The sequence below is a fragment of the Etheostoma cragini genome, chromosome 3 (assembly GCF_013103735.1).
Source record: "Etheostoma cragini isolate CJK2018 chromosome 3, CSU_Ecrag_1.0, whole genome shotgun sequence".
Taxonomy (NCBI): Eukaryota; Metazoa; Chordata; class Actinopteri; order Perciformes; family Percidae; genus Etheostoma; species Etheostoma cragini.
This window is the reverse complement of record NC_048409.1, coordinates 9,535,737-9,549,457: the sequence shown is the minus strand read 5'-3', so window position 1 is coordinate 9,549,457 and position 13,721 is coordinate 9,535,737. Positions and strand designations below refer to the sequence as shown.

At 42.2% G+C, this 13,721-nt stretch overlaps 1 protein-coding gene across 1 annotated transcript in view; it reads right to left on the bottom strand.

Moving 5' to 3' along the window:
* Positions 1-4,854: 4,854 nt before the first annotated feature.
* ppp1r13l (protein phosphatase 1, regulatory subunit 13 like) overlaps positions 4,855-13,721 on the bottom strand; it is a 38,890-nt gene continuing 30,023 nt past the window's right edge. Inside the window, exon 14 of the mRNA XM_034867292.1 lies at positions 4,855-4,866. The gene's annotated coding sequence lies outside the window, so the exon portion shown is untranslated. The remainder of the gene's footprint in view (positions 4,867-13,721) is intronic.

Sequence of the window (13,721 nt, the reverse complement as noted above, 5' to 3'; positions counted from 1 at the left end):
AGTATTAGCAGAACGCCTGAGGTGGTAAGTAGCTCAATTGAGAAAACACAGCTAATCCAATACTCACTGAGGAGGTGAAACACAATGACTTTGGAGCTCTAAAACATAATTATTGCTAGAAAGTTTATTTATCTGTGTGGCTGTTTTCTAACACAACATTTCATTTATTCAATTCAGTTATGAAAAACATGTGCTGAAGCGTCCAGGGTGCTCTTCTCTCAAGCCTGCGGTTGTTTGTTGTAGCTGGGAAACAGGCCTAAGGGATATCAATATTTTAGCAAGACGTTATCTATTATCTCCGTTTCAGACAAGGGATAACAAGAGATCCTGTTTGTGTGCCAAGCACTTTGGGCAAAATACAAATGCAGCAGTTCAATCTCCCGTCTGGGCTGCACACAGCTGATGAGGGCTGATTTGAGTGTGCTGTGCGTGCTAAAGTATGGCTGAGGTTTACGCGCCTCAAGAGCGGAAAGACTGCCTTTGTACTCCGTCCTTCCCTGAAAGACAATACGTGGAAAAAGTCGGGGAGGGGGGTGAGGGGTTGCTCATGACTCTTTCATCTTCACCATGAATGTTCTCCTTCCACTCTTGAGTGATCTATCTTACATAAGGGAAGAAATGCAAAAGGATACTAGGACAATCAAAATGGAGAGAGCTCAGCGTGAGACACACAAATAGGCCCCCGCACAGTCACATGTCAGGCTTCACCACAAACCCACACACATGCCGACACGTTTACATAAATACGCACACACACGCACACACACACACACACACACACACACACACACACACACACACACACACACACACACACACACACACACACACACACAGTTTGAATATGGATATAAGGTTCAGGGATCGTGGGTGCCTGAAAAAGTGTCATCATATACATGCTAAGAGACAGCTTTGGTTTTCTATATTTGGAGCACTGGTCTGGATTAATTAACAAGAGAGAGACCTTAGGGAAGACCGTAGGGAGAGTGTGAGAGAGAGAGCAAGAGAGAGAGAGAGAGAGAGAGAGAGAGAGAGAGAGGGGGGAGGGCCAAGTTTTTCTCAGGAGAGAGATTAAAGTACCAGTAAATTGATTAGGGTGTGAGGGGGACAAGAAGTGATGTTCTGTTGAGGAGGAGACTTTGGGGACCAACAAGTCAAAACGGCAGCTTGTTGGGATGTCAACACTTCCAGCAGGATCACAGTTTCATCACCATGATGCCCCGAGAGACACGCAGACAAACAAAAGGGTCCATCAAATGTTTCTGTATTGCCTGAGATGAAAAGAAAAGGCAGGCTTTAAGGTTGTCACACTTTACAACTACATTACATTACTGATGCTAATGCAGGTGCAATGTGATAATACCATATAAGATCGTTATTTTCAACAAACAATACTAGAGTATCAAATTGAAAGGCTTTCAGGTGTCATGAATTACACATCCTGATTATTAATTTAAAAAGATAAGTATGCAAGTCAACAAAGTCTCAGTTTGTGTTTTTTTGTCGTAGTATTACTCCGTTTTGTGTGAGTATATCTTGGTACGGAACACACAGGCATCGTAGCTTTAGCGAGAGAGAAGGACGTCACCTATGTGAGTTTTTGGCGTGTAGTTTTCCAAATGACAAACTGAGGCTTTCTTGGGCAAATTTGTCTTTTAAATTGACAAACATCATATGTGTAAATCATGGCTCCCATTTAAACGGATCAATAAATTATTTATGAAAAATGACCTGCCAAGGTAACAGAGGAAGAGGGACTTCTCCTCTCTACTGCAAACCACTCTGTAGCAATTCTTTTTGACACTGATTATGTTCTTACACTTGAGATGGGGTTTTCATTCACATGTATTCAGATGCAATCATGCTTCTTCTTTTTCTACATAAGGTCATGTCACAGCTTGTAATGGAGAGCAATCTTGGTTTCATCAGACCAGAGAATCTTGTTTCTCACAAGCTGGGAGTCCTTTAGGTGCCGTCATGTGTCTTCCATTAATAAGTAGTCTGACATTGCCAGACCTTCCTCTACAGCACTGCGGAGGAAGGTCCGGCTAGTCCACTCAGCATTCTTGGATGGGAAAAAGGTGCTCTGGTTTATTGGCATTTCTTAAAACCAACTACAATCATCTTGGGAGGCGGCTGTGTGCTTGACGGAGCCATGGTGCCTCTGCAAGGTAACCTCGGGAAGGAACTTGTTTCGGGGCAACGTGTGTACGTTTAACGGTTGTTTTAGTCGTGCAACAAAAACTCAGATTGGACAGATAGTCTAGCTAGCTGTCTGGATTTACCTTGCAGAGATCTGAAGAGCAGTTAACCACTGGAATGGAAAATGCCACCCGACACAAGGAAAGCAGAAGGCAACGGACATCCGGCCGAAATGAGGGAATGTTCGGCAGAATTTCTAGCGGCACCGGAGCATTCCCTGAAGTGGAACGTCGTGGATACGGACTGTCTGAGAAGAGGCTTCTGATAGATAGATGGAGTGTCGCAGTGACGGTGCTCCTTCTGGAAGTTTCTCCATCTCCATACAAGACCTCTCTAGCTTCATAGTAACCATCGGGTTCTTGGTCACCTCTCTCGTTGTTATAAAACTCAGGAGCAGCACAACTCATTTCACTTGATACCTTGATACATTACACAGAAGCATTTGATGAACTCTCACTTGATGAAAGATTGTAGGCAGGCATAATGGCAAGGAATTCAATAAGCACGTAACAACTTTCTTTTAAATATGTTTGCAAGTCCTAATGATTTTAATGTTAATGAAATGATCATTGTTTGAATTGATTTTCATATTGATAGACTAGGGTGTTTATATTTTATTATTTTTTTACTGTTCAGGAGAGAAGCAAGGGCATGTTGTAGAGAACTTTTATTAAATATATATATTTATATAACTCCTGCTGACCGTCCTGTCCAGTTGTTCTTATAAAGGACAATTCCGACACAAAATTGACCTAGGGATTAATAACTTGTGTGTACCGAGTTGATCTTTCTCTAGGATGTGTTTTCATGCTAGTCAAATGTGTCTCAGTTTATTAAAAAGATAGATTATAAAGACAGTAGTATTCATGTTCACATGCAAGCGCCATCTTGGAAAACAGGCATGACCAGTCAAACGACGAACGCCGTGCAAACAGTAACCAGTAACATGGCTCAAACACAGCAATTGTGGTTCGACGGGTTTTCCAAGATGGCGCCTGCATGGAAACATGAATTTTACTACTATAATCCATCTTTTCTATATATATAATCCAACTGTCTGTACACTTACAAAGTTCTCAATGCTTTGGTTTACATGTAGGGACTGTCATTATCCTAACGTTAAAGTGTGGTGCTATTTTGAGCCTTATAGTGGTATAAATTAGTGATTTACCCCATGCCCTGAAAGCTAGCGTTAGCAGCTAACCACCGGTTTGTAAAAATAAAATTTGGAAAAGAAAACATTTTTTATAGCCACATTTCAAACCAAACTCAAAAGATAGATTTTGTGAGAGTGATTGAAAGGGAGACGGAGGGACTGGTGTGAAGGGTGTTCAGGAACCTGACCACCCAAAGAGTAACAGTCCTGTCCACTTTATTAATGGCCCGCCGCCCCTGGCTCGGGCTAACTGTGATTGCTTCAGCAGCTCGTTGAAATAGCAATGAGCTTCCAGAGGATTATTCACCTGTCCTCTGTCTCTTCCTGGCGTGGTTCCAGTCAGTGTCTCTCCTCTGACATCCATCCTCGTGAAGGATAGAAAGACACCACACTAACCTGGAGCAAGACTCCACCAGGCGCTTTGAGGACAGGGGCGGGGCTAGAAGGGGGGCGCGCGGGATGGCACCGGACACCCTGAACAATGATTGCCCTCCCAATCCATTGGGCTATAGTACTGTCACTTGGCTGCCTGATCTGTCAATCTTCCAACCCTCATAATGGCTTGACATGGCCAATTCATGTATCCATGACAACTATCCAAAATTTTGAAACCATGGAACCAGCACTGTAATTTTTTTTGTTTTAGTTTTTTTCAAGTGGCATGCTCAGCCTATAGAAAATGTGTACTTTATTCAGATATTGTTTAAAACAAAAACAAGGCAACCTAATAAGGAAGGTGATGTTTTATTTAGCAGTGTTACAATATTTTGTTGTGATCTATCCAAGATTTCTAAGCATGTTTGTAAGTTTGTTTACATATTTGCTAATAATAATGATAATAATAATATTAATAATAATAACTTTTCAATGTATTTTATTTCTCCAAAAGTCCCTTCTATATTTAAAAAATGTCAATCTCTTTGTTAAGAGCCGAATGAACAGCAGCTGTACCTGAAACCACAAACAGAATCACAAAAACTCCATAACATTATATATATGGCTCCATGAAAATAATACTATATGTACAGTATTACTTTCATAGAGTCAAGAGTTTCCCCAAACCATGATTGTATAAGGATAAAAACACAACCATAATGATTATATGCAGATTGGTCTACAATTTTGTGATGCTCAAAGAGAGGCATTTGTGAAAGTCAAAGCTTATTTTGTGGACTGCAGCTTTTTCTCCATTAGATTCCTGAATGCTTTGATTGACATCAGAATTAGATAAGACATTCCATTATGTTTCAAGACAGTGTGTCCGTTATGCCTGTTGTATTTAGATTGTTTGTGTGTTGAAGAAGCACTGGCTGTTGTTGGTATTATTATAGCTGACATTACAAATAGTAAACCTTGTGTTAAATATATCTAAAGCCAAAGAACAACAAGGAAAAACTGCAAAGACACAATATCTGAGACTTGAAGGTGTAGTCCTTTCACTCCAGAACAAATAAATATTTGTTTTTCTATTTTCTAATGCTGGCTCTGTCAGTTAATGCACCACTTTGGTCCAGACTGAAACATCTCAGAGGATAGATTTTACTGATCAGGATGATCCCACAACGTTTCCTCCAGTTTTAAGCCAACCCCTTAACTGAGCATCTCCTAAAATTATTTATAAAATGAAATTGAATATTAATCTGGGCCTACAATGATGTAGAGCAGCCTAAAGACTGAATACATAGCATACAGAATATTGGGCTATTAAAACAATTGTAAGCATGATTTTATTATTAATGTGAATCTTTAGGATCAACTGTATCTGTGGATGACTACCTAAAAAGGACAGTAAGCCTATCATCACAATTTTGTTTTTGACAAATAGGCTGATATATCTGCCAATACGTTGGATTCATGTTAAGGCACTTCATTCTATAAAATAATAATTTGGTGGCTCCCTTGCAGCAACTCTGAGTTTATTTTTTAGCGATATGTCTTGATTGATTGCAATGTAATTCACTTCTGCCATATACAGTATATTTGCTAATTAACATATATTAGCAATGCTAATACACAATGATGAACATGGCAAACATTACACCTTCTTAACATTCTCATGTTTGCATACTCGAGCCGTGCCTGAGACGTAGTAGCCTATTTGCCGTCAATACTGCCGACGTTGTCTTTGCTGTTTCAAATCAGCATATATTTGGGTTTAACATGAAGTATACTTTACGTTAAACATAAATTTACTGATTGAGTGCAGTAAATTTCCACAACTCTCTTCCCATATGTAACTGGAATGTTTTCATGTAGCGCTTTTCCAGTCTTAACAACTACTCGTTTTTACACAGTACAGGAACCGTTCACACGCATTCATACAATGCTCATCAGATAAACACACAGAGACATTTGGCAACTCGTGGTTCAGTATCTTGCCCAAGGATACTTCAACATAGGACTGCAGGGCAAGTGATTGAACCACCAACTTTCCAATTGACAGGCGACCACTCCACCACTGAGCCACAGCCGCCCACATATGTAATTTTATCAATGGGAAACACACATGGGTACAGACCAGGCTAGAAGCAGCGTCACGTCAGATGTGTTTCTGGTGTGCGAAGACAAAGAAAAATGCCACGCAGCTGACACGCAACAGAAACGCCATGCTCACGCCATGCAGGCAGTTATTTTTTATACTGTTTATCGAACTCCAGTGGGGAAATTACATTTTACAATCTGTTTTTGTTAGTAATCACTACACTCAGGCCTGAAATACACACACATGCTCTGGACCTATTCATGCACAAATGTTGAGGTTCTCAACGTGAGTGGGCTGCCAGTGGGCCTGAGTGGTTGGGTGGGTACCTTGCTCAGGAGGTGAATCTCCTGCTACCAATCCACACTCCGCACTTTGGTTTGTACGGGGACTTGGTAGCCCACTTGGTAAAACTCTTGGGTAACCAGAGGGTTCCCAACCCAACTCCCTACAGACTGAGCTACTACCACCCCCTGATTGTTTCTGTCTGACACAGCTGTCTGCAGCAAAGGGACCCTACAAGGAACAGTCCTGTCCCCCCCGCACACACACACACACACACACACACAAACACACACTGCAGACTTCACCTATCACTCAAGAAACTGCCACCTGTAAAAGTTCTCTGATGACTCCGCTCTCATTGTCCTCCTTGCAATTGGGGATGTCAGGTAGTATAGAGAACTTAACAAAGACTTTGTGGACCTCCAGATCAATGTTGGGAAGCCAAGGAGCAAGTGGTGGATTTCCGAAGGGGCAAACCTTCTCCACGCCAGTTAATATATTAGGTACGGACATCAATATGGTTAAATCATGTTGATGAACAATTAACTGGATTGGACTGACAACATCACAGCACCTTGTGAAAAAGGCCAGAGCAGACTGTATATGCTGAGGTGACGCAGGTCTTTTGAGGTGCAGGGGGCACTCTTGAGGGCATTTTATGACTCTGTGGTGGCATCAGCCATTCTCTATGAAGTGGTCTCCCGGGGCAACGCGGTCTCACACCGGTTTGTTGAATGGTCATGTTATTTAGATTTATTAATTTGTGCACAGGTCACACTTTTCTTGTTTATTTTGTTTTCAGGTCAAGTTTTTCAAATGGGACCATTGAACTGAAATGAAACAACAACGAGACAGTTGTGGTTAGGAAAAAAAAACGGAGAAAGGAACGTCACACGCAGGACATGCCGACAACAACGAGATGGTTCTGGTTAGGAAGAGAACAACACGGAAAGGAACTCCAACACGTGTAACGTGATCCCCGGTCTCCGGGGTGAAAGTCCTGTGTTTTTTGACCTATCGACCACCCTGACCATCCTCCCTGCACAGATTTTGGGTTTTTCAATACTACTCCCTATGGTAATCGTTCTGTGATCACGAAATAGGTTTTTCCATTGAAATACATTACTTCAAAATTTGTAATCAACACACAAAAATAACATTAATTTAACCTCTACACAAATGAATAGGTTAAATAACGGGACCATTCCATGAACAGCCATGAGACTTGGCTGGCTGGGGCAGTGTAGTCTCAGACAGCTTTGTTTTTGGGTGCCCGCTTGACGCCGTGGAGGTGGTGAGCCTAAACACACTTCAAAATCCATGGTGCATCACATCAAGAGGTGTAAACTGAAGGTTTTGCCATGGCCTTCACAATCTCCTGACCTCAACATAATTGAAAATCTATGGATAGACCTTAAAAGAGCAGTGCGTGACAAATCTAAAAGAACTGGAAGACTTTTGAAAGAAGGAATGGGCGAAGATACCTCAAACAAGAATTGAAAGACTCTTGGCTGGCTACAAGAAGCGTTTCCAAGCTGTCATACTTGCCAAAGGGGATGGGGGGTACAAGGTATTAACTCTGCAGGGTGCCCAAACTTTTGCAGACGCCATTTTTTTGTTTTCTGTTATTTTGAAAGTGTAAATGGACTGGACACTGCCAAGGTGTTCTTGAGCAAGACACTGAATCCCCAACTGCTTGGTGAGCATTTCCATGGGCAGCCCCCCCACTCTGACATCTCTCCATTTAGTGCATGTATAGGTTCTGAGCATGTGTGTGTGTAATTCAGGCTTGTGTGTAATAACAACAGAGTTAACACAATTTACTACATTACTATACATTATTAATATTATTTCCTCTTATTCCTTGCTGCTGCAACAGTATGAATTTACCCATTGTGGGATTAATAAAGTATTTTGAATCTCGGATGTTTGCTCTTCGGCCCTGGGGGCAGAAATAAGTGCTGTGAGACGGCCTTCACCGAGCAGGGTAGAAACAAGGGACAGGTGACATGAGGGCTGAGGAACAGATGGAACACATCAGGGCAAGGCGGACAATCACAGAGGCGGGAAAACACAAGGCACAACGTAAAGCAAGACAAGACACAGAAAAGAAGGGTACAAACAGGGTAAAACACAACAGAGAATACAGGAACACAGAATCAACTGGCAAAATAAACAGGAAAAATCGCGACAGAAAACCACAACCATGACAGTAATGTTAATAATGTTAACACATAGTTGATGTGAAGTTGTATCCACATTGTGGTGGTGAACAGCCATGGACAGAGCTGCCTGTGTGGAGTGTTTCACTGCAACAAGGCAGGCTGCACTATTTAACTGAGGTCACCGCACAAAATGATGATATTACACAACTCTCCTTTGCACTCCACAGTCTATTGTCCTCTCTCGTTCCCTCTTTCATCACACTCGTTCTTTCTCTTGCTCTCTGTTTCGTTCCCTCTCTCTTTCACTCTTTCTCTGTCTTTCCTCTCTCTCTGTCTTTCCCTCTATCTTTCACTCTCTCTTGTTTTTTGTTTGTTACCCTGTATAATGTTTTTCCCAGACGCAGCAAATTTGCCTGCATCATTCTCCTTTTATTCATTATCCTCACAGTGAACTGAAACACAGCACCTCGTTAGGCATGTTTGAAAGGGAAGGTGGAACGGCCACTAATCAGATTAGACAGCAAGAAAATATCAGGGCATACACACACACACATGTGCACGCACAAACGCACGCACACACGCACACACGCACGCACACACACACACACCATGTTTAAGAGTTTCTGCAGGGTTATGATATAATTAAATTGTGGTAAATAATACAATAAATGCCTGAGTGGCCATTTAAAAAGAAATGAATTAAGTCATCATGTACGCCTGTAGTGAAAAAGAGGAAGACAGAATTAGAGAGAGGGAGATGGGAGGGAGACAGAGAGAGAAACACCCAAAGAGAGACCATAAGAGATGGAGGACGGGATGGGGTCTCATGCTTTTTGGTAATTGAAGTGATTACCGATACTACTGTTTGGCTAAGGAGGTGGAGGTGGTGGGAGTTGGGAGGTGGGGGCTCAAAGAGGCTGAGAACACCCAGAAGAGAGAGGAGAGGAGACAGCGTTAGATTCAGAGGTTGTTTGCACAAAGCCATGATACCCAGAGAGGATCTGGGGGGAGATGGATGTTTTTTTTCTGGTGCAGGATAAAAAATCCTTCCAGACCTATTCCAGAGGCAAACAACACAAAACAATGGTAAAAACAATCTTGATGCACATTGATTTCATTAATCACATTTTATGATTTTAAATGACTTACACTTCATAAAGAAGTCACATAAATGATATACCGGCATTGTAGTACATCACATCTTTTATGTATTTAACCTATACTTCAAAGAGTTAACTGTAAGGGAACGCACAACCACTTCTGGAAGCTTGTTCCGTGCTTTTAGCGCACAAAGTGTGAAGAAACTCTTCTCTTTTCAGACAAGCATGCCCTGGGGTAAAACTTTAAAGAATTCCCTCGTAAATCAGACCTATTGCTCCAAATCTCAAAGATATGCTCAACCATCTTTATACACCTTAATCATAAACCCTCTGTATCTCCTGCATACAAGAGTCAGTAAACTTAATTTTTCTCAATTCATCTTTATAAGACATACACTTCGTTCCTGGGATTCATTTGGATGGAGGAGAGAAGAATAGAAAAGAAAAGACGGACAGAGCATTTCCAAACAAAGGCTTTTAACTTAAAAACTTTAAAATCCTGTGTTTTGTATGTGTGAGTGTGTGTGTCCCCACAAATCCATTCTGGTTTTGTCTTTGATTTTTCATTCAAAGCCTAGAGGTCTAAAACGTTTTACAGGTGTTGACCAGTAGAAGGTATGTTTGATGGTTTGCATAGTGCGGCACGATGGTGGTGTTATTGTTATTTAAACATGACTTGGTATTGCTAAGGACCATAAAACTGTGTTGAAGCATGTTGGAGCTGATGCAGTGTAAGTTGTCTTTTTATCACATGCTAAACAAGCACATTTTCAGAAAGTAGAAGAATTCAGGTTTCAAATGAAGCCTCATACATGCAATTGGGCATGAATAAAATAAAATTGAAATGAATTAAATGAACAGACCAACACTGTGGGTAATATGCCATGAAGGTATACACAGTCTTACCGAGTGATAAGCCGTTTCCAGCTCTTCAACATGTTTAACATAGCATAAAAGACTATACTCTTTTAAGCTGATCCAGAATGCTGCAGCACGTGTTCTGACAGGAACCAGGAAAAGAGATCACACCTCTCCTGGTTGAGCTTTTCTGCATTGGCTTCCTGTAAAATCCAAAATAGAATTTAAAATCCTTCTTCTCACCTGCAAAGCTCTTCATGGTCAGGCACCATCTTATCTTAAATACCTCATAGTACCTTACTACCCCACCAGAACACTGCCCTCCCAGAATGCAGGGTTACTTGTGGTTCCAGTCTCTAAAAGTAAAATGGGAGCCAGAGCATTCAGCTATCAGGCTCCTCTCCTGTGGAACCAGGTTCCAGTTTGGGTTCAGGAGGTAGACACCGCCTCAAACATTTAAGAGTAGGCTTAATACTTTCCTCTTTGATGAAGCTTATAGTTAGGGCTGGCTCAGGAGAGTCCTGAACCACCCCTTAGTTACGCTGCTATAGGCATAGACTGCTGGGGGACTTCTTATGATGCACTGAGCACCTCTCTCTTCCTCCTTCTCTCCATCTGTATGCAACCTCATTCCATTAATGCATGTTACTAACTCGACTTCTTCCCTTTCCCAGAGTCTTGTGCTCTCTCGCCCCCAGAGTCTTGTCCTCTTCTCTCTCCTTCTATGGCTTCCTGCAGGTGTTTCTGGCTCTGGATCTGTGGTTGGAGTCACCTGATACCTCCATGTTCCTGCTAGACACCCTCTGCTGCAATTCTCCATTTCTCTCTTTGTCTGTCTCTCTCTCTTTCTCTCTCTCCTCCCCAACCGGTCGAGACAGATGACCGCCCACCCTGAGCCATGGTTCTGTTCGAGGTTTCTGCCTCTCAAAGGAAGTTTTTCCTTGCCTTTGTCGCCTAGTGCTTGCTCTTGGTGGGAACTGTTGGGTTTCTGTAAATAACATCACAGAATACGGTCTCAACCTGCTGAACCGCAAAGAGATAACTGTTTTTGTTATATAGCGCTATTTGAATAAAATTTAATTGAATTGAGTAATCATGGGCATAATGCATACTTTTTGCATGTCTATACAACTTTAAACCAATCCAAAGACTCTCGGATATATTGGCTTGCTCTAAATGTGTTTCTTAATGACTGAAGTACTTGTGTTTTACCATGGCTTGTGGCGCACCCTCACTCTGAAATATCTGCAGTAAACATCAAAGTGTGGTTGTTTGTTTGGTTTTGGTTGGTAGTAGTCTCGCTTTGCCTGACCATCCACACACTGACACACTGCGGAGCGGAGGAGAGTCTGGCCACTCCATATAGCATTCTGGCCGCAGGGAGCCGCTGCAAATCATCATGCATGCGTCATGCAAGCGAAAACTTGCGATTGGACAGACCTAGCTGTCTGGATTTACCCTGCAGAGATCTGAGGAGCAGTTAACCATTTTCTTCAGAAATCCAGACTCAGTAGACCAACATGCAATTCTGTCAGGATCACTTTGAGTCACAGGTGATAACATTGGTCTTACAATGCTATGAAGTTGCTCTTATCGCTTAAATGTAACGCACAAAACGCCATGCAACAAATAACTGTATTGCTTAGCACTATCTGAAACAGAAGGCTGAGGCTAATTCATGCACAGATCATGTAACAAATCATGACACAAAATAACTCCTGCAACCTTCGAATAAATGGACTTCTGCCTAGATGTAAACGTTGCAGGGAAATTTATTTCTCTCCACACACCCTGCAAGGTTTTGTTGTATCCATCCATTTTTATGACCCTATGCAGCAGCATCCATTGGGGACAAATCCATGTGACGTCATCACAGACAGAAATTTCTGGTCTAACAGGGAGGGCAGAGAGAGTGAAGGCGCTGTAAGAATGGGAACATTATGCATTGGGAGGCACTCTGGCAGAGTGAGAGCTTAAGTGAAATGGTTTCCCATGGGAGAGAGACGGGGGGAAGGAGTGGGACTCCTTGCCAGTCTGATTTGTCTCCTAAATGGAAAAAAAAGAATATGAGAAGGACATGAGAGATGGTGCAACTGAAAACAGTGAAGAACACAGGAATGAGATGAAATGAAAGTGTGACTGGGCTGGTTGTTGTCCTGGAGAAGAGGATGAGGAGGCGGTGGAAGTGAAAGACGGGTCCTCACTTCCGAGTTCAACACCTTTTACGCACCGAACGAATTGCCTCTAAAGTACAGTTTATAGAGTATTGTTATATGCCTTGTCATTAAATACCAAATGTCAATGAACAGTACCTTAGGAAGGAATCTTATCAGCGTCTGTGAGCCAATCAGCCTGCACCCTGCCTCGTTCAAGATCTTATTGTGTTTGTGATCGGCTGTCTAACGTTACTTGCTCTCACGCAGGAAAAACTCAACGTAACACAGAGACGGCTCACGTAGCAGGAGCAGGAAAAAAAATACATTTTGCCATAATGTTGTAATGTATTTTTGTTTTTTTTCATTGGCATGAAAACAAGTATCGTTAGCAACCGATATCGAAGTCACGGTGTCGGTATCGCTACCCAGCCCTAGTTGAGAGAAGATGACTTTTCACCAGAATGGCCCTTGCCAAGCCTGCACTGACAGACTTGTTGTCCTGAAGGCCTGAATGATTTATTAAAGTGAGGAGTGGCAGAGGAGAGGGCAGCCAGCCGAGCTCTGATTAACTAGGGGAGCGAGGGACGACAACCACTCCTCTATTATTCATTATACCACAGGAGCACAGAGTGGCAGCACTGATAGAAAAGCTGAAGTTGGGAAGGAAAGAAACAGAAGTGGAGTGGACATTTTTGCAGGCTGGTCCCTTTTTTGGGAAAATAAATAAAAAATACTGTTGAGTTTGTTTTTTTTCCCAATTTGAAGTTTGTGCCCTGTGTACCCTGTGGGTTCAGCAAAGCTCTGTTTATGCAGGGTCGCCTATCTGTCCAACCACCTTAGTGTCTGAGTGAGAGTAGAGCATGAAACATGCATGTAAAAAATAGACATACGGACACACACACACACACACACACACACACACACACACACACAAAGACACACAGACACACACACACACACACACCCACGCACGCACGAACACACATACACACACACAAAATCACACAATCACAACGTCTCCCTTCGAGGCAGTTTGCTGGCTGTCACATGCAATTCTCTCAAATAAAACGAGGCATCAGTCCAGTTCTGGTCTGGACTTTTAGGAAACGGAGATGGCACACGGTATGCTTGCATCTGTCACCCAACCATTGTCACAGCCATGTGAAGCCACAAGATTACACAAAAATACACACTTGTTTGTTTTCCCTAAATAATGAAGCATGGCTCTTGCTGAGATCACATTATAATGCTGCCGGTCTGACAGAACCAATCTCTTCAAAGGCAGAACTGAGAGGGGTGTCTGTTCAATTCTTAAAGGGC